This window comes from Artemia franciscana, chromosome 3 (assembly GCF_032884065.1).
Source record: "Artemia franciscana chromosome 3, ASM3288406v1, whole genome shotgun sequence".
Lineage (NCBI taxonomy): Eukaryota > Metazoa > Arthropoda > Branchiopoda > Anostraca > Artemiidae > Artemia > Artemia franciscana.
In genome coordinates this window covers 41,325,801-41,353,148 of record NC_088865.1, presented here as the reverse complement: position 1 = coordinate 41,353,148, position 27,348 = coordinate 41,325,801, and the positions used below count along the sequence as shown (strand labels likewise).

The 27,348-nt window shown below is 33.4% G+C and overlaps 1 protein-coding gene across 8 annotated transcripts in view; it reads right to left on the bottom strand.

Moving 5' to 3' along the window:
• LOC136025274 (octopamine receptor beta-2R-like) overlaps nucleotides 1-16,811 on the bottom strand; it is a 146,017-nt gene extending 129,206 nt beyond the window's left edge. For 5 of the 8 annotated variants that reach the window (XM_065701143.1, XM_065701150.1, XM_065701142.1 and 2 more), the window contains exon 1: nucleotides 16,656-16,810. The gene's annotated coding sequence lies outside the window, so the exon portion shown is untranslated. Of the gene's footprint in view, nucleotides 1-2,400; nucleotides 2,581-16,655 lie in introns of all 8 variants that reach the window. The other 3 variants (XM_065701145.1, XM_065701146.1, XM_065701153.1) reach the window with 3 other exon arrangements.
• Between the last annotated feature and the right edge of the window lie 10,537 nt (nucleotides 16,812-27,348).

Here is a 27,348-nt window from a genome sequence, read left to right as displayed (position 1 = left end):
CCTCAACACCTCATTCTTGACGCAAAAGCTTTATTGTGAAAAAGGGTAAAACTTTTGCGTAAATAGCAAGGCGTTGAGGAGAGGACATCCTCTTTCATATATGGAATAATGTCTGATCGTCTTAAGTTTTAATGTCACTCCTTACTTTCACTTAAAAATTCTTGTTTTTCTTATTTAATTGTAATTAGTATTGCCTATAGAAATTATTTTTATTAAAGACGGTGAAAGCAGTGAAGATGTTAAAAGCAGAATAGCCAAAACTCAGGGTAAAAAAGTTCAGGGTTCTTAACAGTTAAAAAAAACTTTGGAAGAATAAAACTATAAGTATGGAAACCTAGATTTGAATATTCGAAGGTACAGTGATGACAGTTGTCAAACATGGCTCTGAAGCATGGGCGCTCCGATAAGCGGATAAAAATTTACTAGATGTTTTCCAGAGAAATTGCCTAAGGATTGTTGTGGGTGCCCGGCTGACTGACCGTATTTCAACAGTAGGTTGTACGAAAAATGTGGCTTAGTCCCACATTCCATGGGTATAATAAAAAGAAGGTTTTAGATGGCTAGGGCAAGTTCTGCGGATGAAGGATGACAGATTGCCGAAGATTATCCTCTTAGGCCAACCGTCTAGGGCTAAACAGAATGCAGGTTGTCTACGTCGGGGGTGGGAGGATGTCATAAAGAAAGATTTAAAGGAAATGGGAACTTCCTGGGAAGTAGTGAAGAGGAAGACTCTTAATAGACTGGGATGGGGGAGGAGCTTGTGTAGCTGTGTTGGCCTCAGGCTGTTTGGTGCTGTGGTGAGCTGTTAGTAGTAGTAGTAGTAGTAGTAGTTATTTTAAGCTTCACTCGTTTTAAGATTTATTTGCTCATTTATATTAGTAACTAGAGTTGGTTTGTTTATTATGATTATTAATTTAATTTCAGTTTTTTTTTGGATTCCATTTATGCCTCAATAGCAAAATATATTTTTTCGTTTTAAGATGGAATCGCATATTCATCTTAAACTTTACTCGTTTTGAGAAAGCTCTATGTTTTTTCGCTATGACTGTTTGTTTAATTTCTGTTCGTTTCGGGTTTCATTTATTCTTTAATCGTAATTTCTGGTTGTTTTGAGTTTGAGTTATTGTAGGTTTTTATTTCTTCTGATTTTAAGCTCAATATAGCCTTTACTTTTTTTTAAAAAACTTTATTTTCGGAAAGTTTTTTTTAATTAACTTAAAAAACGATCAGTCAATAAATTAAAAGAAATTTCAAGTGAAAGTAAAGAGCAACATCAAAACTTAAAACGAACAGCAATTTTTATTTATATGAGAGGGTTACCCCCCTCGTCGATACCTCACTCTTTACGCTAAAGCTTTTAAAGTACTTTCAAAAGAACTGTTTATTCTAATCAAACGGCTTTTGTGATTCAGAGTTCTTCTTATGTGATTCAGAGGAACTGGAACAAAATTCGAACGATTATCGTAGAATATTATTTCTTCTACAATATTTACTATGAATACAAATAAACACAAATAGCTTGGAACCCACTGGAGCCGAGAGATTAAAAAAAAAAAAAAAAAAAAAAAAAAAAAAAAAAAAAAAAAAAAAAAAAAAAAAATCAGTTTTAACTCTTGACTTTTAAACCTATAGTCGCAGACACACTACGATATTCAGGGTTAGACACAAATTTTAAGGTAACACAACAAAATGTTATACAAGTTCATAGCTGAATACGTCGATTTCCGATGTTAAAACCGATAAATTATGGATGCCTTCAAATCGTACAAAAAAGAGGCCTCAATGAACTAATATATCTATGCTCATGGAAGGCACTTTTTAATCTTTCAGTTTACTTTGTCGGGATAAGTCCAATTCCAAGGATTCTACTCCTAGATCTATTTTTGATCAGTGATTTCCATGTGACAATTAAGTCCTTTCAAATTCAATGAAAGAGAAATGTCAGTAAGGTCACATATTTTTAGAACCTATATCACACTAATTGATCTTTAAGATCATTATTGAGGTTGAAGCAAAACTCAGAGGAATTTATATCCAAATGGGTTCTAATAAAATAGGTTTGACAGAACTGGAAAGACCTTCAGGCCACCAGTGAAAATTGTATAATGACGAACTAAAAATAAGCGTCGTTTTGTCTACTGACGCCTGACTAATATGCGGTCGAAGTTTAATTTTTCAATTTTCATCCCTTTTTATGTTTCTTTTTTTTAATTTATCAAATTTTTTATATATATTTTTTTTAATTTCCTTTCTTATTTTCTTTCTTTTGTTTAGAAATCTTCTTCTTTTGAAACGGTACAACTCTGGAAGCAAATATCGACACTAAAAACTTCAAATGACTTTGGCTGGAAATGATTTTCAAGCAAAATGGTTACAGCGAGAAACCGAAACATTGCTTACCAATAGTTTCGCCTCAAATAGCTGGCTATGATTTTGTTGGTGTGTGCCTTTGTCGGTTCTTGTAAGCCAATCGCATTACTCCTTGCTTCTAGAGGGACGCAAAAGCCGTCTGCAAAGTTCCAGCTGATTTGCTCTCCTGTGTGGAACTTTAAGCTATTCTATAGAACGCATTGTTTTGAGCTTTGAGCTACAGGAGTTTTCACAAGTAAACTCTCTATTTTACTATTTTACAAAGTAAATTAATGATCGACCTGTTTAGCCTGCTGATTTCAAAATCAACAGGGGTACAATTTGGTCTGAAAAAGGATTGTCATACATTACTTATATAATGTTGCTTAATGTAATGTCTTACATTACATTCTATGCAAAATTTTTCGTGTGGACATATTGCGGGAGAATTATCTAGGGGCTTTTTTCTGTGTGTTTTGATTTCCGAGAATAATTTCCACGAAAGGGGGCAATTCTGAAGTGAACGAGAAACCGATTAGAGATTAAAGTCTTATTCAAATGAAAGAAGGCTAAGGAGATTTCTTAGGCTGACTCTTCGGCAAGCAGCTTTACAGGGAGGGCAGATTCTCGGCAAGGATAAAACTGCCTGGAGGGAATTTCAACAAAAATATTGGAGGGTAACTGGGCCCCCTCCCATGCTCATTTTCCCGCAAAATTATCTGATCAAAATTTTGACATACTCATTTTGTTCAGTATAGTTGAAAGATCAAACAACTATGTCCTGAGGGGTAAAATGACCCCCACAATCCGTGGGGAGAGGTATGTAAGTTATGACCACCAATTGTTTTCGTATATATATTGTTATTGGGAAGTATACAGAAATTTTTTGGGGGGTTTTGCTTGGGGTAGAAGTCTATAGAGAGAATCTTCCTTGGGGAATTTCTTTAGGGGTAGTTTCTGGGTGGGTGGTGAATATTCCAGGGGAGATATTACTCTAGGGGGATTTCATAGAATAAGTATACGATATTCTTTTTCAATGTCTTGCATATACTTAACCAAATTTTTCATGTGAAGATCTTCCAGGGACTTTTTTCCGCGTTTTTCAATTTCCAGAAAATAATTCCCACGGAAGGGTCATTTCTTGAGTGATCGAGAAACCAATCAGAGATTAAAGTTTTGTTGAGCTGAAGTCATGCCAAGGAGAATTTTTCAGGTTATATCAGCCGTAAGCAATTCTGCAGGGGTGGGGGGAGGTTCTCAGCAAGAATATAAATATCTTGAGGGAGGGGTGGGTGGAATTTGTGAGGGGTGCAATTTACGTTGAATGAAATTTACACTGAGGAGTTTTCCGTGAGGGGTTGGGTATATTTCATAGAAGGTGAGCCAGGTTTACCGGCACTACTTGAGTAATACATGAAAATTATTCCATTTGTGAAGGGTTGCCCCCCGTCAATAAATTGCTCTTTACACTAATGTATGACTGTTTATTCAAAATTTTAAAGAATGTTAACTAAATTACAGGGGCTATTTAATTAGGATGGGAAGTTTTTAAAGTGCTAACAGCTTTGGCTTAAAGCGCAAGGTATTGAGGAGGAGGCAACCTTTCATATACAGAATAAATCTTCCAAAAATAATATACAAATTCTGTTTTAATTCTTCATGTACGGTGAGCCAAATTTAGCCCTTCATTAGTCGAAAAAAATCCCAAATTAAATTAAAGACAAATCTTTTAGCTAAAATTAAGGAGCGACATTAAAAATTACAACGAATCGAAATTATTCCATATATGAAATGGGCTGTTCCCTCCTTAACGCATTGCTCTTTACGCTAGAGTTTTTCCTTCTTTAAAAAGTAGATATATGGCAAAGAGTCATGCTTTAGCGTAAAGATTGATGCGTAGAGGAGAGATAACCTCTTGCATCAGTAGCCAAAGGACACCTTCACGCTAAGAAACGGCTACTCCAGTTTAAATCCCATCTTTCGATTTTCCAACAAAGGTTTTGGGGGTTGGTAAAACATAGTAATATAATAAGAAGCAAGATAACCAATTTAAATCACACTTTTCAACCGGCTTCAGAGACAACTCATAAAACAGTTTCATCAATTCGTTTTCTTAGCCGACCGCCAATATGAATTCGGCCAGGAATGTTCAACGCTAAACTACCTTTTTGGCCGGCATCGGAGTAGATAGAAATTCAAGAAAAAAAAATGTGACATCAAATTTATTTTATTTGATACTGAGTATGAATATGAAATATAACATCAAGCAATAGAAGTTTTCAACGGAGCATGACATCACGGTCTACTGAAAAATCTTTACGTGTAGTGTCCAATGACGCCTTTTAAAAGTGATCGAATGCTTCCTTTCTGATCGTTCACTGTGGGTTGGTTTGGGTGGGATCACGACTTATGAGTGTCTCATAAGGGCTGGAGTGCCCCAGAATAGCGCCATGGGACTTCTGCTTTTCATTCTCTATATAAATGATATGGGAGAAAACCTTGCAAGCCCTCTGAATCACTTTGCTGACAACACCTCAACACATGAAGCCATCCCAAAACATGAAGATCTGGCCAAAGACTCCCCTGCCCCGACAGGTAGAACTTTTGGAAATTAACAACTGGCCTGAAACACGGATGGTCAATTTCAGTGCGTCAAAACACAGTAGCTGTGGATCTCTCGATCGAAAGTGCATCGAAGCGCTCGATCGAAACGCATAGCCCCCAAGTTCATCTTCACAAATCAAACTATTCAGAAAGTTGACGATATTCCTCTCCTCGGAATACAATTCTAGACTTATCTCTCTTGTAAAATCTACCTTGATCGGATAATAGCCGCATGTGAAAGAAAGCTGGGGATCACTTTTCGCTGCGAAATCTTCTTCCATCGAGCTAGATCATCCCACTTAAAAAGTCTTGCATCAGTTACGTCCCCGAGCATAGGGGCTTGTTGTATGTTGGTGCTCGAAACACGTAGTTCAAATGCTATCCAAAGATGCAAATAGGGATAATAAGGTATATTTAGTCATTTATCATGACCCTCTCCAGTCTGTTAGTGGAAGGCTTGAAGTAGCGTTGATGGCTGTGTTTCTACGAGTGCATATATTCACATCCTTCTCTAACAGTTTCTCGTATTCTGCCCCTTTCTGTCTAACCAACTGGATAGGCATGAAGACATACAGTTCGGTTCCGTTAGTTTAAGATTGAGACACCGAGAACAGAGTACTTGAAAAGCAGCTTCATTTGACGTGGTGCTTCGATTTGAAACGCTATTCTTGTTAACGTTATCTTTATAAGTTTCTCTGCCGACTCCTTGAAAGTAAGATTCAGCAATCGTCTAAAATCTTACATGAGGATGGGATCATGTATAAGGCTAGTGGCGAATCAAATATTTAAGTCTTGTACTGGGAATTTAGGAATAAAAAATAAAAGTCTTCTAAGAACCCATAGCGATTTTTTGATTAATTAACATAAATTTTTTCCACAAAAAAAATCTTAAAAAAAATAATAATAAAGATCTCCATTAAACCAAAAATGAGTACAAACAAAGTCGAATAATCTTCCGAGCAAAAAAACTAGCATAAATCACCATTAATCAATAAAGGAAACCCAAAATGAACAGAAACTACAATGAATAACCGATTCAAACTCAAACCAAGTTGCAGTTAATATGAGTAGGGCTGACAACCCCCGTGCCTTCTCAAAACCAAAGCATAATTTGCACTTCACTAAAAAAAACAAATGAGCGTGGATTATCAGTTTTATATTACTGATATTTATTTCTTTAGGTCTTAGTAATTTTTGATTCCTTAATGTTAACAAAGTCAAAATATTTAAAAAGTTTTTGTTTTCAGTAAAGTGCAAAATATGTTCTTCCTAAGAAATCTTTTACAGTTTTGAATAATATTTCGGTTAAAATTGCAAGCTTTATCGGTCTAGGAATGGTAAAATTATGTTTCTCATAGCACGTTCTCCTCTCTATTCTACGAAAGATTTTTAATGATGTTCTCTCTGCTATCACGGAACATCAATCCTTTTCATAATAGATCTTTATCCTGCCTTTAAACTGAAACTAGATTTTCACCGATGACGCACGAAATCCATGGGCTTTTCATTTCAAATCGAGAATGTCCCAAACAGGAAAAAGTGTTGGTGCAAAGGTTAGACTAGGGATACCTGAATGAATTTAATCGGCGAAGGACAATCCTAAAAAGGCTGTTTTGTGTGATGGAATAGGGTAAGGGCTAGAAAAAAAGGCCCATTAACAGGGTTTCCGTCAAAAGGTTTTTAATTCTCTGATAATTATTTTTTTTATTGATGAGATGTCATTATTTGTAGTTTCAGATAGATAGATAGATAGATAGATAGATAGATAGATTTATTCACACGAAAAGCCCAATTAGGCCATGGTGACATACACAAAACAAGTGTAAAAAATACAGCAACAAACATAGACTGAAAAGACATTAAACTAATTATTTGAGAAAACATCACGATACCTCATACCTACCCGGGCGAACTTTCCAATAATATTTATAGTTAAGTAACACCTACTTCTCAAAATTTCCGAAATACAATCTCTCCCCCATCCTCCCTACCAAATATTTCCAAGTGCAAATCCCTCAACTCCCTACAATCCCCTAAAAAATGTTGCAAAGACTCATCCATCTCTCCACACATAGGGCAACTGTAAGGACCATCCCTCAATGTAGTTCTCCCTAAATATTTCCTACGTTCTCCAAGAGGCATAAAATTTCCCCTTACATACATTACCCATTTCAAATCATCCGGAGTCAATCCCATTTTTAGATAAAATTTCTTCGCCCCATTTCTCCTTGACCTCCGCATATATCCCAAGGGACGGCGAGGTAGTCTTCTCAGCTTGCCAAACCTGAACTTCCTGAGATTTAAGCCTACTAGCAACTAACCTAGATACAGTCCCTACCATCTATGGTATTAGCCTACTTTGTTTATTGCCCTGAGTCCAATTTAGAAAAAATATTAAAACAATGGAGCTGCTGGATATGGTTTGAGGAAATTAATAGACAACCAATAAACTTTCATCTTGTTATTCCTCATTCGCACCTTTTTTTTTTAAAATGCGATTAGTTTTATTTTTCCGATTGATTCTTCTTTGAATCAGTTAAAACAATAACGTTTTCAAACTAAAGTGAAGAGTGACATTAAAAACAAACTTGAATGGAATTGTTTTCAATACATAAGGAGGGCTGCCCCCTTCTCAACACCCAATCTTTACGTTAAAGTTAGATAGTGCCTTAAAAATACTTCAAATTCCAATTCAACAGTGCTTGTGTTTGAGCTGGTCTTATAGAATAATGACAAGAAGTTGAACTTTAGTGTAGATAGTGGTAGGGGGGGTTGAGCAAAGAGCAGCTCCCACATATACGAATTGATTTCTGTTCAAATCAAGTTTTATTGTCGTTATTTGATAAGCTTGAAAAAAACATAATATTTTGTATCTAATTTCTGTTCTATATAATAGCACACCCAGGGTCTCGTGAATATGAAGACCCCTCAATCCTGACGCTTTGAATCAGGAGTGTAGTTTTGCTTGACCATGTCTCGAGAAAAAGGGATATATATATATATATATATATATATATATATATATATATATATATATATATATATATATATATATATATATATATATATATCGTATCCGGGGCCTGGAGGTTTCACCACCGGGTCCCAGCGCTCGGCACCTATAGGCATCTATGTATGGCATCTATATATGGATTCTTACTGTCACTTGTCTTCTAAACGCAGACAATTTAAACCTTTTCTTTATATTGTGACGTCCAAATGGACCCTCAATTAGAAGTAGTGCCATTGTATAATACAATTTTTAATTGGACTTTAACTTTTGCCTTGGCTGGTCTTCTATAATTATAAATAAAATATTGCCGAACCTTTGTCTTCATATACGTAATAAAAATATACAAATATGCAAGTTTGTTACGCAAGCTAAATAGTAAGTTACGTATATTTATTACAAATAAAAACGTTCATAAAAAAGAAAAGTTCTAGTTGCCTATTAATGTAACCAATAATTGGAGGGCAACTAGGCCTCGTCCTCCTCCTCCTTATTTTTTATCAAAATCGTCCGATCAAAACTACGAGAGATCCATTTAACCTAAAAAAAAATTAATATAGAAATTTCGTTTTACTTGATACAATTGTCTATTCAATGGATATGCTGCAAGAACTAGTGCTTAATAAAAGAATCCTAGCGGAGGAAGGAGTTCTTTCTAACTATTTGTGTGGGCATGTTTTTGTTTAACTTTGAAAACTGCACTTGATTTATAAGCAGTAAAATTGAAATTCTTATCCACACGAGAAAAGAAAAGCTCCAACATTGCGGTTGACGCAATAAATGATCGGCTCAAATTAATTCAAAGCCAGCGGAATGCCCAACATCTTGGCTGGTGGTGGCACGGCAGTGGTGTTACGACACTTCGGAAGCGGTCAACGGAACCTCTCGTTGACACTTTAACCACCTCTAGACACTTTATTCTGTATATCACCGGCAATATTCGAAAATTAATCACCAATATAATTTGCTATTTCCAATTTATCATCAATATTTCTATTATTAGTTTTTAAATCGGTTATACTTGTATCTTTTTTTCACATCCTATCATTTCGCGGACAATTCCCCAAGTATCTTTTATATTACCTTCCTTACTCTTCAAACGGTTTAAATAATACCCATTCTTTGCATTTCTTTTTGATTTATTTACATAATTTCTCAACTCTTTAAACTCGTTTAAAATCATTTCAGATGGGTTATCAAGATATTGCCAATACAATTTATTTCTTTGGCTTATTAAACTCAAAATGTCATCATTAATCCACGGCTTTATCGGTTTAGCTTTCTTTCGATTAATTTCTTTCAATGGGCAATTTTTCTCAAATACAGGGTAAAGCATATCTGAAAAAAATAAATATAGATGGTATCCTGGCCCTTGTAAATTTTGGTGTAGAAAAAGAGAAGTAATGGTTAAAGAACAGATCGTTGCATTATTATAGGTATAACAATATTGTTATAACCAATACAGTGTTTGGGCATAAAGTCTCCCATAAGTTAACATGGTATCCAAATGATTGAAAGACAATTAATCTTATTGATTATCTTATTGTAAAACGAAGACTGGAAGGATCGGCACAAGGTGCGTTGTTATACAGGAGTTCTGTTATTGATGTTATAAGTAAAGATCACCATCTAGTAGTGTCTAGGGTCAATCTAAAGCTAAAATTTTGGATGGGTTACTACATTCCGAAAATCTATAATGTTGGTAGACTCCTGATGTGAATTTAAGTGAAACTTTCCAAAATGGTTGAATACTTAACTGGAGAGTCTTAAATTTGATAATGTAGACGATGGGTTGAACAATCTCAGGTAAATAGTATATGAACTCGGTGAAAGTGTCTTGGAGACTGCTAATATTTTTATTGATGTCTTATGTTTTATAGAAAGGAGGGACTTGTGCAAGAAACAGTTGAGGGATAGAAAATGGAAGGTGTAATAGTGATGAAAACAAACAGAAGGTAAAGAAAGTGTAAATACCTTTAAAATCTAAATTAAGAAGCTGTGAAACGGAAGCCATAGATAAAATTACCGAAGATCTGGAGGATGCAGCCAGACAACATAAAAATAAGATATTGTGTTGGAACACTAGTAAATTGAAAGGGAATGGTCAATCTAGACGTGTCCCAGATAAAATAGCAATGGGACCACAATTAGTGACAAACGATGATTTAAAGAGAGATGGGTCGAGCATTTTGAAAATGTGCTGAACCTTGACAGATTTACAAGAGAAAATAATGAAAAGAATGCAAATATTTGTGACAGTTTGGATGAGAAGGAAGATTTATTTTGTAAAGAAAAATTAGTGACAGTACTTAAAGGATTAAAAACAATAAGGCACCAGGTGCAGATAGTGAAATAAAATAAGGAAGTTGAAGTATATTTTCCCAAGAGATATTTTAAGAGCACTGTATTATTCCTTAATTCGTCCTTATCTGCTATATTGTTGTAATGTTTGGGGTAGTACATTTCCTTCTCATCTCCATCATATTCGAGTTTTGCAGAATAAAGCACTTCGAGTGTTATGTGGTGTAGGTTTTAAAGACTCGGTACAAAAGAGGTATATAGATTGCAAAATCTTGCCTTTAGCAGGACTTATTACTTTTTATCGAAGCCTGTTTATGTATAAATATTTTCAAAATTGTTTATCAATATGTTTTAAAAGTATGTTTGAATTAGGAAGTGATATTCATACGCATTCTACGAGACAGTCCGATATAATTCGTCGTCCGCTTGCTATTACCCGTAGATCTCAATTTTATATTCGGCATCTAGGACCCCATGCATGGAATTGTTTACCTACGACTTTGAGAAACATTTCTTGAATTTTGGCGGGAATTAAAGCTATTGCCTTAATATTTATGGTTTTGATAGTTGAGTGGACCTCAAGTGGCGCCAAGGTGTTGGTTTTGTTTTGGGCGATAATGGTCAAGTGGTTTTAGTTTCTTTTAGTTTTGTCTTTTTAGAAGTGTAGTTCCGTATCGATTGAAATGCAGGGTAATTGCATTTTTTTCTTCTTCTTTTCTTTTCTTTTTTCTTTTCCTTTTCTTTTCTTTTTTATTTTCTTCTTCTTTTTCGTATTGTTTTTATTTGTATGTGTATTGGGGTTGTAAGCCCAAACAAGCTTTGCTTCGGGCCATTTGCTTGTTTTGTTTTGTTATTTATATTAATAAACCATCTTTCTCTCTCTCTCAAAAATGAGTTTTTAATAGGGATGCTATGAAGTAAATTTATAGCAAACAGTATTACTGGCTTTCGTATAAAGTGAATATACAAGTCGATGCCTTTTTTTATGCTCTTTACAAATATAATAATTGCTTCTACCGGAAATTCAGATTTAAGCACTTTTTGACCTGTTAAAAATAACCTAAATATGGGTTATAAAAAAGGCTAAGAAAATTGGTCTCAAACTTTAAATACCTTATAACATTGATCTCAAACTTACTGTTTCATTATAAATCCATTTTTTTAATATTATATAATCCACAAGCACTGATTTTCTAATGTTAGCTTGAATAAATTAATTTTTCCAATGTTATGATGTTTTCTTTTTCATTGAGATCAAATTTTAAATAAAAGCATGCGTTTTTGGTTGAAAATATGAAAGTCGGCTATTACGAATGCCAGGTATACTGTTTGCTATAAATTTACCTATATTCAATACAGCAATGGTTAGTTTACGTATTTAATATATGTTATGCTTTATCTCCACCCCCCTGATGTGCAAATATATAGCCCAAATTTGTTTCTAAACTATTACAGATTTGCAATTTCAAATATCCTCTTATATTGCAAAAAAACGACCGAAAACGCATGCTTTAATTTAAATTTTGGCAACAAGGAAGAAGAAAACACCATAACATTGATAAAATTTATTTATCCAACTTAATTGTGGAAAATCAGTGCTTGTGGAAAATATAACATTAAAAAAATTGATTTATAATGAAACGGCAAGTTTGAGTCCAAAGTTTTAAAGTCTGAGACCAATGTTTTAAGCCTTTTTTATACCCCATAATTAGGTCATTTTTAAGAGGTCAAAAAGTGCTTAAATCTGAATTTTCGGTAGAAGCAATTCTTGTATTTGTAAAGAATATAAAAAAAGGAATCGAGTGGTATATTTACTTTATACAAAAGCCAGTAATACTGTTTGCTATAAATTTACCAGTTAGAGATAGATTATTGAGGATTGTTTGACAAAGTGGAAGTACCTGGCGATTTTCAGAAAGCATTAATTACCCCTCTGTAAGAAAGATGATAAAAGTGAACGTGGTTATTATATTGCAGTAGCTTGGTTTCTGCAGGAAGCAAATTACTTCGTATGAGGATGCATTTAGACTTAGAGATGCTGTATATTAAGTATTAAAAGAAAAATGGTGTGATTATAGGAAAAGGAGACGATGCATCAACCATGTTTTCACTCTTATATTAATGATTAAGAAGTGCCTGGTTTACAAAACATATTTAGTCCTTAATTGTATTAAATAAAAAAAAAAACAAGTTTTTTTTAATGAAAGTAAGGAGCGACATTAAAACTTAAAACGAACAGAAATTACTCCGTATATGAAAGGGGCTCTTCCTCCTCGACACCCCGCTCCTTGCGCTAAAGTTTTTTATTGTTTTAAAAAGTAGAGTTGCGAGAAAGAATCAAACTTTAGCGCAAGGAGCGGGGTGTCGAGGAGGAAGAGCCCCTTTCATATACGGAGTAATTTCTGTTCGTTTGAAGTTTTAATGTCGCTCCTTACTTTCATTTAAAAAAACTTGTTTTTTTTTATTTAATTTCTGAAAGTTTTTGAATTAATGCATGTCTGATTTTGGCTCTCCGTACATAAATTACTAAAATGAAATTTGCATATTAATTCTTTTTTTGGCTAAATGGCTTTCTCTTAGTTTTGATCAGACGATTTTGAGAAATAAGGGGTGGGGAAGGAGGTCTAGTTGCCCTCCAATTTTTCGATTACTCAAAAAGGCAACTAGATCTTTTAATTTTTAACGAACATTTTTATTAGTAAAAAAAACGTAAATTAAGAATTAACTTACGTAACAAACGTACATAACTTACGTAACTTACGTTACGTTTTATCCCAATTCTTTAAGAATGACCCCTGAATCAGAAAGGCCGTAGAATAAATAGTTGAAATTATTTAAAAAATTTTTAGCATAAAGAGCGAAGTATTTATCTCCTCCTAAATACCTCGCTCTTTATGCTTAAGTATTTTTAGAACCCCTCATATGCATAATAATCTCTGTTCGTTTTAAGTTTTAATGCTTCTCCTTACTTTCAATTGAAAAAACTTTTTCATGTTTATATTTTCATTGTTTTTTTTATAGTAATGCTAGAAAGTCCGGCACCCTTTTCATTGAATTTCTCTTCCCCCATGAAATACTCCTCCAAGGAAAGATCCTCCCATATAGCCCCCTCCCCTGAACCCCACATCCAAACCAAAAAAATCCTCCTGATAACGTCGGTACACTTCCCAGTAACCATTACTGTATGTAAACATTGGTCAAAGTTTGTAACTTGCAGCCCCTCCCCCAGGGACTGTGGGGGGTAAGTCATCCCGAAAGACATAGTTATTATGGTTTTCATCTATGCGGAACAAAATGGCTATCTCAAAATTTTGATCCGTCGACTTTGGGAAAAAGATGAGCGTGGGAGGGGGCCTAGGTGCCCTCCAATTTTTTGGTCACTTAAAAAGGGCACTAGAACTTTTCATTTCCGTTAGAATGAGCCCTCTTGCAACACTCTAGGACCACTTGGTCGATACGATGACCCCTGGGGAAAAAACAAAACAAAAAAAAACAAATAAACACGCACCCGTGATTTGTCTTCTGGCAAAAAATACGAAATTCCGCATTTTTGTAGATTGGACCTTGGAATTTTTTCTATAGGGTTCTCTGATACGCTGAATGCGATGGTGTAATTTTCGTTAAGATCCTATGACTTTTAAGGGGTGTTACCCCCTATTTTCCAAAATAAGGCAAATTTTCTCAGGCTCGTAACCTTTGATGACAAAGACTAAATTTGATGAAACTTATATATTTAAAATCAGCATAAAAAATTCGATTCTTTTGATGTATCTACTAGTATCGAAATTCCGTTTTTTAGAGTTTCGTTTCCTGTTGAGCCGGGTCGCTCCTTACTACAGTTCGTTACCACCAACTGTTTGATAGGTTATGAGCAAGTGTTGGATTCCGTGATAGAGGAGCTTTAGCGAAGATCCTATCCTTGTATGGTATTACATAAAAAAACAGTTTTTATAACTGAAAGTAAGGAGCGACATTAAAACTTAAAACGAACAGAAATTACTCCGTATATGATATGGGTTTTCCCCTCCGCAATCCCTCGCTCTTTACGCTAAAGCTTTTAATTGTTTTAAAAAGCAGAATTGTGGCAAAGAGTCAAACTTTAGCGTAAAGAGCGAGGGATTACAGTGGGGACAACCCATTTCATATACGGAGTAATTTCTGTTCGTTTTAATGTCGCTCCTTACTTTCAGTTAAAAAAACTATTTTTTATGTAATTTCTGAACATTTTTGAATTAATGCATGTTTGATTTTGGCTCTCCACACATAAATTATTAAAATGAAATTTGCATATTAATTCCTTTTTTGGCTGAATGGCTTTCTCTTAGTTTTGATCAGACGATTTTGAGAAATAAGAGATGGGGAAGGAGGCCTAGTTGCCATGCAATTTTTTTCGGTTACATATCTATATTATTTTTTAAAAATATTAATATTTTTAAAAAATATTATTTTTAAAAAATATTATTTTTATTATGTATATGAGGGGGTTTGTACCCTCGTTAATACCTCGTTCTTTAGACTAAATCGTAAGTTTTGTCCCAATTCCTTAAGAATGACACCTGAATCAGAAAAGCCGTAGAATAAATAGTTGAAACTACTAAAAATACTATAGCATAAAGAGCGAGGTATTTATCTCCTCCTAAATACCTCACTCTTTATGCTAAAGTATTTTTAGAACCCCTCATATGCGCAATAATCTCTGTTCCTTTTAAGTTTCAATGCTACTCCTTACTTTCAATTGAAAAAACTTTTCCATGTTTATTTTTTCATTTTTTTTTATAGTAATTTTAGAAAATTCTGCGCCCTTTTCATTGAATTTCTGTTCCCTCATGACATATTTCTCCAAGGAAAGATCCTCCCACATAGCCCCCCTCAAAACCACCCCCAAAACCAAAAAAAAATCCCCTGAAAACGACTGTACACTTGCCAATAACCATTATTATATGTAAACACTGGTCGAAGTTTGTAACTTGCAGCCCCTCCCCCAGGGACTGTGGGGGAGTAAGTCATTCCCAAAGACATAGTTATTATGGTTTTTGACTATGCGGAACAAAATGGCTATCTCGAAATTTTGATCTGTTGACTTTGGAGAAAAAGTGAGCGTGGGAGGGGGCGTAGGTGCCCTCCAATTTTTTGGTCACTTAAAAAGGGCACTAGAACTTTTCATTTCTGTTAGAATGAGCCCTCTTGTGACATTCTAGGACCACTTGGTCGATACGATGACCCCTGGGAAAAATAAACAAACAAATAACCACGCACCCGCGATTTGTCTTTTGGCAAAAAATACAAAATTCCACATTTTTGTAGATAGGAGCTTTAAAATTTTGCCATAGGGTTCTCTGATACGCCGAATGCGATGGTGATTTTCGTTAAGATTCTGTGACTTTTAGGGGGCGTTTTCCCCTATTTTCTAAAATAAGGCCAATTTTTTTCAGGCTCGTAACTTTTGATGACAAAAACTAAATTTGATGAAACCTATATATTTAAAATCAGCATGAAAAACTGATTCTTTTGATGTATATTTTAGCATCAAAATTCCGTTTTTTAGAGTTTCGTTTACTATTGAGCCGGGTCGCTCCTTACTACAGTTCGTTACCACGAACTGTTTGATACAAGACAAATAAACTAAAATGATTGTGTACGAGACTAAAATAGTTGCTGTTAAGGTGGGAAATGAGGTTAGTAGTCGGTTTCGTATAAAATCGTGAGTTAAGCTGGGTTGTGTTCTATACCCGTTACTATTGTAGATCAGTGTGTATATTTTTTTTTTCTACAATTTTCACTGAGAAAAAAACAAATAGCTATTCTCAAATGTAAGAGCTAAGTGCAAGCTGCAGAGTTTCGCTGATTCGCTGGAAGAATGAGACTTGGTGCTTTAAGATCCCAGCGACACAAATGCGAGATAGAAAACTATCTGTTGTTAAAGGGACAAGTTTAAGTGGACAATTCATTTTAACTTCTGTTTATTTTAGGTTTCATTTATCTATTCGATTGTGATTTCTGTTCTTTCTAAGTTCGACTTATTATACGTTGTACTATACACGTATTAGAATGCGTGTTGCTGGTATTATTTTATTTCTCCTTGTGTTAGGCTTCAGCATTGCTATTTGCTTTTTTTCGATTATCGGTGTTTATCTTCTGTTTATTTTAGGTTTCATTTATCTATTCGATTGTGATTTCTGTTCTTTCTAAGTTCGACTTATTATACGTTGTACTATACACTTATTAGAATGCGTGTTGCTGGTATTATTTTATTTCTCCTTATGTTAGGCTTCAGCATTGCTATTTGCTTTTTTTCGAAACGGTGATTTTTTTTCGTTTTTAGAAACTATTAAAATTTAGGCTAATAATACAATACAAACGTCCTAAAAGAAAAACGGAGTATGTAGCTTACATTTTTCACAACTGGCTTCTAATTTCCACTACATTTTTTGTCCAATGAGAATTTCTTTCTTTTAATTTTTTTTTTAACTAATTCACACAAAGAAGAAAACACAAATATTTTATCTATCAGACAGTATAATAGTTTTGAAAAAGAGGCTAATAGCTTTGAATCTTTATATTGTCCAAAACGTGTTTGAAGGCCCCAAGACATTACGATGAATTCTTCTAGTTCTTTCGACAAACTTGATTTTGACAAAACAATAGATCTATTGAGATTTTTCTTTTGAACCAAAAGTAAAGGTCTAAAATCTAGGTATTTCTGGTATAAAAGAACCAGTTAAAATTAGTAAGCTCATGATAATATTTATCAATAGAAGGGAGAAATTAAACTAAACTTTCAGTTGATGTAAAATATTCGATAAAAAAAGTACTTCTGATTGTTAATAAAGCAAAATGAGACACACGATATATTCACCTATTTACATCAACTTCCAGTTGATGAGATATACACGATGACAAAGTATTTGTGATTATTAATAAAGCAAAATAAGGCATATAATATATTCACAAGAAAAAACGAAAATAAGACTAATTCAACGCACTAATCCCTAGAATGGCTCGACGCTGTCTGCAATATGTAATCAATAAATAAAAAATAAAAGAGAGAGAGAGAAAACAAGAAAGATTAGAACAGATACCATTGATATGTAAGAATTCCTACTAATAACTCAGTAAGAAACTTGACCGGCTGAAATGGAACCCAAACAATTATTGAAAATAACAATAAAAAAAATAGAATAATAATAATAATAATAATAATAATAATAATAATAATAATAATAATAATAATAATAATAATAATAATAACAATAATAATAATAATAATAATAATAATAATAATTATAATAATAATAATGGTAATAATAATAATAATAATAATAATAATAATAATAATAATAATAATAATAATAATAATAATAATAAATAATAATAACAATAATAATAATAATAATAATAATAATAATAATAATAATAATAATAATAATAATAATAATAATAATAATAATAATATTAATGATAATAATAATAATAATAATAATAATAATAATGATAATATACAAAAGTAATAATAGTAGTAATAATAATAACAATAAAAATATTAACAAATATAATAATAATAATAAACAAATTTAATTTTGTACATAGCTGTTACAAGCGAAAATTAATTGTCATAAGAAAAATTATTGTTTTGGGACAATGATACCTGCGTCAAAGTGCACAGGGGCAGCTTTTCCTCTTGAACACCAGTATTATATATGAAGTATAATACTTGTATTATAAAAACTCGGCTGCAATATAAGACTACTTATGTTGACTAACCTCGATTTTCCTTCAAAAAATAGCAATCTCAAAGGGTCCCTATAAAGCATTACACATAGTTTTAGTTTGAGTTTAGGAAAATTCAAAACTTTTCAAATGAAATACAAGATAGTAGACGTCATTCTCCTCTACATAAATGAAAATTATAAACCCCTGAATACATTAGATAACCTAAGCCTTGCTTTCAGGCTAACCTCATCCAACACGGAGTTTGACACGGGTTGAGCCGTGTTGAACATGGGCGAACGTCTGCTCAGAACCCATTTTAAACCCTGCTATTATGGCATGTTATAATTCTTAGGAATCCTTGTCCAACAAGCTTGGAAACCGTAAAAATGAAAAATCTTTAAAGTTATGCTGGGTTGATCATTGATACCCTGAAAATGATTTTTGTCAAACACTTTCAAAACACGCTTTAAACCCGATGCCTCAAAACATAATTCTATATGCCATAGTCTACCCTACTTTAGCTTTTTTTCGAAACTCATATTTGACACTGCTCAAATACCAATGAAAACCAAATGCAAAAAAACACACACATACGCAAAAAAATCAAAACCACTTTGCAAAAACTTTACAAGTAAGCCTTTTGCTTTCAAAAAAAGATCAAAATACATTTTTGTTTTCAGCTGTTTGTTTATTCAAAGCAAATACATTTTGCTTTCAAAATATAATTTATTATACAAAATTGAATAGGAAAAATACATTGAATAACATAATAAAAGTTAAATTTGGGTACTTGGTATTATAGCGACTACATTAAAAAAAAAACTTAAAGTTTTTCTTAGCACTTTCAAAAGAGCTATTTATTCTAATTAAACGCCCTTTGTGATTCAGGGTTCATTCTTAAAGAATTGGAACAAATTTTGAACTTTAGCGTAAAGAGCGATGTATTGACGAGGGAGCGAATTCCATCATATACGTAACAATGTCTGTTAGTTTTAAGTTTAAATGTTGCTCCTTACTTTCAGTTGAAAAAACTTGTTCTTTTTTGTATTTAATTATATTAAATACCTAACCTAACCAGCCTCCATAATTAAATATTAAATTAAATTGTATCTCCGTGGTAACTCAGGCTAAGCTAATTATCTCTAAGTACGCACAGAGAAATTGGTTTACAACAGATCAAGAACAACAGTATGTTCTCTATAATACACAACAGTGTGTTCTCTATAACTAAATTTGTATATAAGATATCCAAATTTGGTTGACAAAATATCTGATATTTTTTTAAGGGAGTAGAGGGGCAGTAGCTGCGAAAAATAGATAAATTATGGAAACAGAAAAAACTTCTAATGAACAAACTTATGTAATTTAGGGGATCCTAGAAGGAATGAGTTCACTCTCCTGCTCAAATTAACAATGGCTCGTATTAGAACACTTGTAATTTTTACATTATTCTTTACGCAATAGCTTCTAAGCCTCGGAGCTTTACCTTTGAAATTTTCGATTCGGTGATTTAAATTGTCTCACTAAATAAGTGAAAATAGATATTCAATTAGTAGGGATTCAACATAAAATTAAGAAGTAAAGGGAGGGTAAAGGGACGAAAAACTAAAACGTAATGTTAAGATAAATTATGGGCTTGAACTATCAACGTACATGAGTAAATGGGCTTGAACTGTATGGGAAAATATCCCTCATTCCTTTTGGGCCAAAGCTGCTGTTTACTATATTTTTTTGCAGGCGCTAAGACATTAAAATATAAAAAAAATAATAATTCAGCAGGCATTACAAACTTACTCCAATCCACAAAATACTGTAATCAGGTCATACAACTGGTTCCGGTGAATTAAAATTTCTCATTTGGAACATTTAATACGAAAGCAATCAAATACTTTAAAAATTATTTGTGCAATGACCATCTTCAATTCTCTATGCTTGAAGGGTTGACTAATTTATAACTCCAAGTCAGAATTTCTGTGGAAACCGTACGTGGATAAACTTTGCATGACCTCTGGATGCTCCCGAAATCGTGGTATTTTTTTTTAAACGGTTGATTTCTTTGATGCATCGCCTGCAAAAAGAAATATTTTGTCATTATATAATCTGATCTCTATGTCTATGATAGGAGCGGTGCGGCAGGAAAAGAGGGGAAGACATAACTCTTGGATACCGATGTAATTCCACTATTGCGAAACCTTATAGCAAAGCTAAATTGCATAACTATGTGACTCTTTAAAACTTCCTTCTTTCTGAATAGCTATTAATAGGGGGTGCTTGTGAAAACAGAGCTACAGGAATAGGCTCTAAAAAGTTACGAATATCATTCAGTACCTTCTTGATATCCTTTCCCACTACCATTGTAAATTGCCTAGTTTTGACACTAACGGACATAAGAAATGAGCCAGGAAATTTAAACGTTTCAAAAAGTTTGCCCAAATTCTTCTGAGTCATGTTTTTTCTACTTTTATTTATTTACCTTAGTAAATAAAGCTTAGGACTGGAAAAGAGTAATATAGCCCTATTTTTATTTTTAGAGTTTTTGTCTAATAGAAAATAAAGTTATAGAAAGTTAGAAGAGGAGGAGGGCAGTTTATTTCAAAATTATAAGACGGAAAATAATTTCTCTGTGACCAAAATTGTGAGGGTGCCTCAGTGACTTCTTTACAGTCATTTTACCCTAGTGCCGCGAATGGGGACATAGGATCAAAGTATTCAATTTGAGATTTTAGTTGAAGTTTTTTTAAGGCCCCCCAAAACTTATGCCATGTTTAGCGACATAAGCTCAATTTGGAGAAAAAGCAACATAATTATATGAATAGCGTATGAAGACAAAGAAAGGAAATGATAAATGGAAAGAGAAAAATCAAATAGGTGAAAACGAGCATTTTCTTCAGCCAGTAGTAAAATATGAAAAACAAGCAAATATTTCGAGAAGGACCTCCAACAAGTCGTCCTCAGTACTCTAAAAAATAAGAAAGAGGAAAAAGAAAAAAAAAAGAAAAACAACAAGAAAATCTAACCTTTTTAAGTGAACTCTATGAGAAGAAAAAAGACACTGAATCAAACAACAAAAACCAACTTGAAATCAATGAATGAGAAGTTACCGATTAGATTGAATAAACATCCTTGGCCTTGCAACAGATTTCGCCTGTCTACAATCTCGGTTTTCATTAGATATGCCGACAGATTGTCTTAAATTCGAATGGGCAAAAATATTCATAGAGTCTTTTAATATTAAATTATTTTAAATTGGGCTTAAGGAAATATCTCCGTTTCTCTATTTATAGCCAAATTTATATTAATATGTTTATTTTATCTCAATTGCCTCTTTAAAAGATTGCGGTAGGCCATTTACAGTAGATATTAAAGTTGCATCTTCAAAAGGAACTAAATGGTCAGGATTTGCGTATATATGCTGGGCCAGAGCTGAATCAAAGTTTTCAATTCTATTTTCCAATCTCAGGGACTTATCTATTGGAATTTTATGCTCATGTAATCGTTCCCCTAGTTGTTGATGGGTCCTGCCAATGTAAAATTTTCCACATGAACGTGTGACTCTGTGGACACCACTACCTAGTATAGGGTCCGTTTTATCCTTTCCCAAGTTGAGAAAATGTTCAATTTTTTGTTCAGTTTTGAAAGAAACAGACAGATTATGTTTTTTTTTCAAGTTTGTCATTGAGTTTCAAGACGTATGGTAAAGTAGTGAAGTTTGTTTTCTCAATTGCCAGTGTAACTGAATTAAGAGGGGGGCCGGCTTCCTATTTTCCTGTTTTACCTCTTTTAATCGTCTATCTATTATATATTCAATGAGATTGATTGGGTAGCCATTACAGAATAGAATATTTTTAACATCTAACTCGGGTTTTAAATGATTACGTCAACATATTTCTAGAACCCTGTCGACTAAAGAAATTACTACCTCTCTTTTTACACAAGGAGGTTGATTTGACGAGAAAAGTAGATACCGGTCATTATGGGTCGGCTTTCTATATATAGAAAATTCAAGGCTAAGAATATTTTTAATAATTAAAACATCCAAGAAAGGCAGCTTTCCTGCCTGTCTTCCAGTTATATTGTAAATTGAAGATTCGAATCAAAAGAATTCGAATGTGCCAAAAAATCTTTTAGAGAGTCCTGGCCATGTTTCCAAACAGCAAGAATATCATCAACAAAACGAAACCAGAGAGAGTGTTTAAAGTGGAAACTATTCGAATCAGACGGTTCTATGAAATCTGTGTAAAAATTTGCAAAAAAAGGAGACAAAACAGTGCCCATGGGTAGGCCCTTGGCCTGAAGGAAATTTTTTTCTCGAAGCATAAAATATAAAGAGAACTCGTTGCGAAGACGTAAAGGCATCATTATTGTGTAATTTTTTGAGGTTTCATAATCTGACCAAGCAGAATTTTCCTCTAGTTTTCTTTGTAAGGCCTGTTCACATTTATGGACATCGCATGAAGTGTACATGGAAACTGCATCAAAACTTGATAAGATAGTTTTTTCTGTTATACTATGGTTTTTTAGCTTCTCAACAAGATCTATGGAACTTTTTATATAAGATTTCTGTGTTGTTAGAAGAGACTTGAAAATTGTAGCTAAGAATCTTCCTGCACTTTTAGCAGGAGAACTGTAACATACTTCAATAGGACGTAACGGAGTTTCCTTCTTATGGATTTTGGGTAGACCATAAAATTTTGGAGCTGAACAACCTTTTGGGTAAAATTTTCTGTACATTTAAGGGGTGATTAGTCTGTTGTCTTTTAAAATTTCTAATTATTTTCTCAACTGCTTGGTGTATTTATCTGTGGGATCAGTTTTTATTTCTTTTTAAGTATTTTTATCCAATAAAAGGGTATTTATTTTATTTTGATAATCTGCAGAATCCATAATCACAACTGTATTTCCTTTGTCCGCTCTTGTAATTACTGTATTTTTATCTTTTTTTAAAATTTTGGAGGATTTTAATTTCTTTCATTGATTGAGTTGTAAGCAACCATGGCGGCTTATAATGAAGAATACTCTTTACTATTTCTCCTTGTAGTAGGTCTGGATTTTCAACTACACCATGATAGCTAAAAATACCGGATTCCACACTCTTAATAATTTCTGATATATTTACGTGCGTCTGAACCATTGCAAATTTAGGTCCTTTTGATACAATACTTAGCTCCTTGGGTCTGAAAACCTTGGAGGATAGATTTTCCAAAGGAGAGCCAGGACAAAATCTAGGAAGGAAAATTCGGGTTTGTTGGAAATGTTGAAATTCGAGTTTTGAAAATTTTTCTGAGAAGTGAGTTTTCACTAAACTAAAAACGTGTCGGAATGACCTTTGTGAGATATTTAAAATTTGGAGAAAATCTGGAACGGATAAAGTCTGATGTAATAAAGATTTGAAATTAGATATTTTCAAACATTTCATGGTAACGAACTGTAGTAAGGAGCTGTAGTAATAATAGCTACTTCAAAAGAATTGCATTTTAATGCTGATTTTAAATATATAAGTTTCATCAATTTTAGTCTTACCCATCAAAAGCTAAGATCCAGAGAAAATTATCTCATTTTATAAAACAGGGGGGAAACCCCCCTAAAAGTCGTTGGATCTTAACGGAAATCACACCATCAAATTCAGCGCATCAGAGAACCGCATCAAAGAAGTTTCAAGCTCCTATCTACAAAAATGCGGAATTTTGTATTTTTTGCCAGAAGGCGGCGTGTTAATTTTTTTGTTTGTCTTTTGTCTTTTCCCAGGGGTGATCGTATCATCCCAGTGGTCCTAGAATGTTGCAGGAGGGCTAATTCCAACGTAAATGAAGAGTTCTAGTGCCCTTTTTAAGTGAAAAAAATTGGAGGACACCTAGGCCCCCTCCCACGCAAATTATTTTCCGAAAGTCAACGGATCAAAATTCTGAGAGAGCCATTTTATTCAGCGTAGTCGAAAAACGTTATAACTATGTCTTTGGGGACGACTTATTGCCCCAAAGTCGCTTTGGGAGGGGCTACAAATTACAAAATTTGACCAGTGCTTACATACTACTTTCCATCGAGGAATTTATCATGGGGGAAGAAAATTTCCATGAAGGGAGCGCAGGATTTTCTAGCATTATTAAAAGAAAAAACAATGAAAAAATAAATATGAAAAAAATTTTTCATTTGGAAGTAAAGAGCAGCATTAAAATTTAAAACGAACATCAATTGTTACGCATATGAGGGATTCACCTCCTCCTAATTCCTCGCTCTTTTCGCTAAAGTATTTTTAGTAATTTCAACTAATTATTCTACGCCTTTTGTGATTCAGGGGTAATTCTTAATGAATTGGGACAAAATTTAAGCTTTAGTGTAAAGAGCGAGGTACTGACGAGGGGGTGAACCTCCTCATATATGCAATAAAAACATAAGAATACAAAAGCTTGTTGCGTAAGCAAATTTATAAGTTACGTATATCTTTTACTAATAAAAACATTCGTAAAAAATTAAAAGTTCTAGTTGCCTTTTTAAGTCTTCAAAAAATAGGAGGGCAACTAGGCTTCCTCCCCATCTCCTTTTTTTTCAAAATCATTCGATCCAAACTATGAGAAAACCATATAGCCAAAAAAATAAATATGCAAATTTCTTTTTAATTATTCCTCTGTGGAGAGCCAAAATCAAAACATGCATTGATTCATAAACGTTCAGAAATTAAATATAAAAAAACAAGTTTTTATAACTGAAAGTAAGGAGCGACATTAAAACTTAAAACAAACAGAAATTACTTCGAATATGAAAGGGGCTGCTTCCTCATCAACGCCCCGCTCTTTACGCTAAAGCTTTTTACTGTTTTAAAAAGTAGAGTTGAGAAAAAGAGTCAAACTTTAGCGCAAAGAGCGGGGTGGTTTTTGTTCGTTTTAAGTTTTAAATCACTCCTTACATTCAGTTTAAAAAACTTGTTTTTTTATTTAAATTACTAAGGACCTATCTTTTGAGTCTATAGCCTTTCAAAATATATGTTAGAGTTTAATCTAACACATAATCTCTCTGTTTCTTTCAAAACTCAGCAAAAAGTTGAACATTTTTTCAACTCGGGAAAAGGATAAAACGGACCCTATACTAGGTAGTGGTGTCTACAGAGTCCTGTATTCATGTGGAAAATTTTACATTGGCAGGACCCATCAACAACTAGGGAAACGAATGCATGAACACAAAATTTCAATAGGTAAATCCCTGAGACTGGAAAATAAAAATGGCAACTTTGATTCAGCTCTGGCCCAGCATATATACGAAAATCCTGACCATTTAGTTCTTCTTGAAGAGGAAACTTTAATATCTACCGTAAATGGTCTACCGCAATCTTTTAAAGAGGCAATTGAGATAAAAAAAAAACAACAACATATGAATAGAAATTTGGCTACAAATAGAGACAAGGGAGATATTTTCTTAAGCCCAATTTATAACAATTTAATATTAAAAGACTCTATGAATATTTTCGCCCAGTCTAATTTAAGACAATTTGTCCGCATATCTAACGAAAACAGAAATTTTATGTAGGTGAAATCTGTTGCAAGGCAAAGGATACTTATTCAATCTAATTGGTAACTTCTCTTTCATTGATTTCAAGTTGGTTTGTTGTTGTTTCTTCTTTGTTTCTTTTTTTTCTTTTTCCTCTTTCTTATTTTTTTTAGCACTGAGGACGACCTGGCGGAGGTCCTTGTCGAAGTATTTACTTGTTTTTCATATTATGCTACTGGCTGATAAAATCATCGTTTTTCACCTATTTGATTTTTCTCTTTTCATTTATTATTTCCTTTCTTTGTTTTCATACGTCATGCATAGGCAGTATGGTCTCACAACGTATTTACGTCAAGCTTACGTTGAGCATTAGACCAATATTGTTTTAGATTTTTTAAACTGTGTTAAAAAACACACAAATCTTATTTGTCAATTCAATTACTTAGAAACTTGCAAATTCCTCCTTCTTTACGTTACAATTTACACTTAGGTACACAATTTGAAGGCCCATTTAGCCAGAGAATGGGTTTCAAAACTCTAACACATATTTTAAAAGACCGTAGACTCAAAACATATGTCCTTAGTAATAAAATATTTAATTTCAAATCGTGCTACATCAGACTTTATCCATTCCAGATTTTCAACAAATTTTAAATATATCACATAAGTCTTTCCGACACGTTTTCAATTTAGCGAAAACTCGCTTATCGGAAAAAATTTCAAAACTCGAATTTCAACATTTTCAACAAGCACGGATTTTCCTTCCTAGATTTTGTCCTGACCCTCCTTTGGAAAATCTATCCTCCAAGGTTTTCACATCCAAGGAGCTAAGTATTCTATCAAAAAGACCTAAATTTGCAATTGCTGAGACACACGTAAATATATCGGGAACTATTACGAGTGTGGAGTCCAGTATTTTTAGCTCTCATGGTGAAGTTGAAAATCCAGACCTACTAAGAGGAGAAAAAGTAAAGAGTTTTCTTGATTATAAGCCGTCATGGTCGCTTACAATTCAATCAAAGGAAGAAATAAAATTCTTCAAAACTTTGAAAAAAGATAAAAAATACAGTATTTACAAGAGCGGACAAAGGAAACACAGCTGTGATTATGGATTCAGCTGATTATCAAAATAAAATAAATACCCTTTTATTGGACAAAAATACTTATAAAGAAATAAAAACTGATCCCACAGATAAATACACCAAGCGGATGAGACAAGAATTAGAAATTTTAAAAGACAATGGACTTATCACCCTTCAAATGTACAAAAAAATTTACTCAAAAGGTTGTTCAGCCCCAAAATTTTATGGTCTAACCAAAATTCATAAGAAGGATACTCCGTTACGTCCTATTATAGCATGTTATAGTTCTCCAGCTACAAGCGTAGGAAGATTCTTAGCTACAATTTTCAAGTCTCTTCTAACAACACAGAAATCTTATATAAAAAATTCCATAGATCTTGTTGAGAAGCTGAAAAATCATAGTATAACAGAAAAAACAATCTTATCTAGTTTTGACGCAGTTTCCATGTACACTTCATGCGATGTCCATATATGTGATCAGGCCTTACAAAGAAAATCAGAGGAAAATTCTGCTTGGTCAGATTATAAAACCTTGGAAATTGACACAATAATGACGCTTGTACGTCTTTGCAACAAGTTCTCTTTATATTTTATGTTCCGAGAAAAATTTTTCCTTCAGGTCAAGGGCCTACCCATGGGCACTGTTTTGTCTCCTTTTTCGGCAAATTTTTACATGGATTTCATAGAACAGTCTTCTTTGAGTAGTTTCCCCTTTAAACCCTCTCTCTGGTTTCGTTTCATTGATGATATTCTTGCTGTTTGGGAACATGGTCAGGACTCTCTAAAAGATTTTTTTGGCACATTTGAATTCTT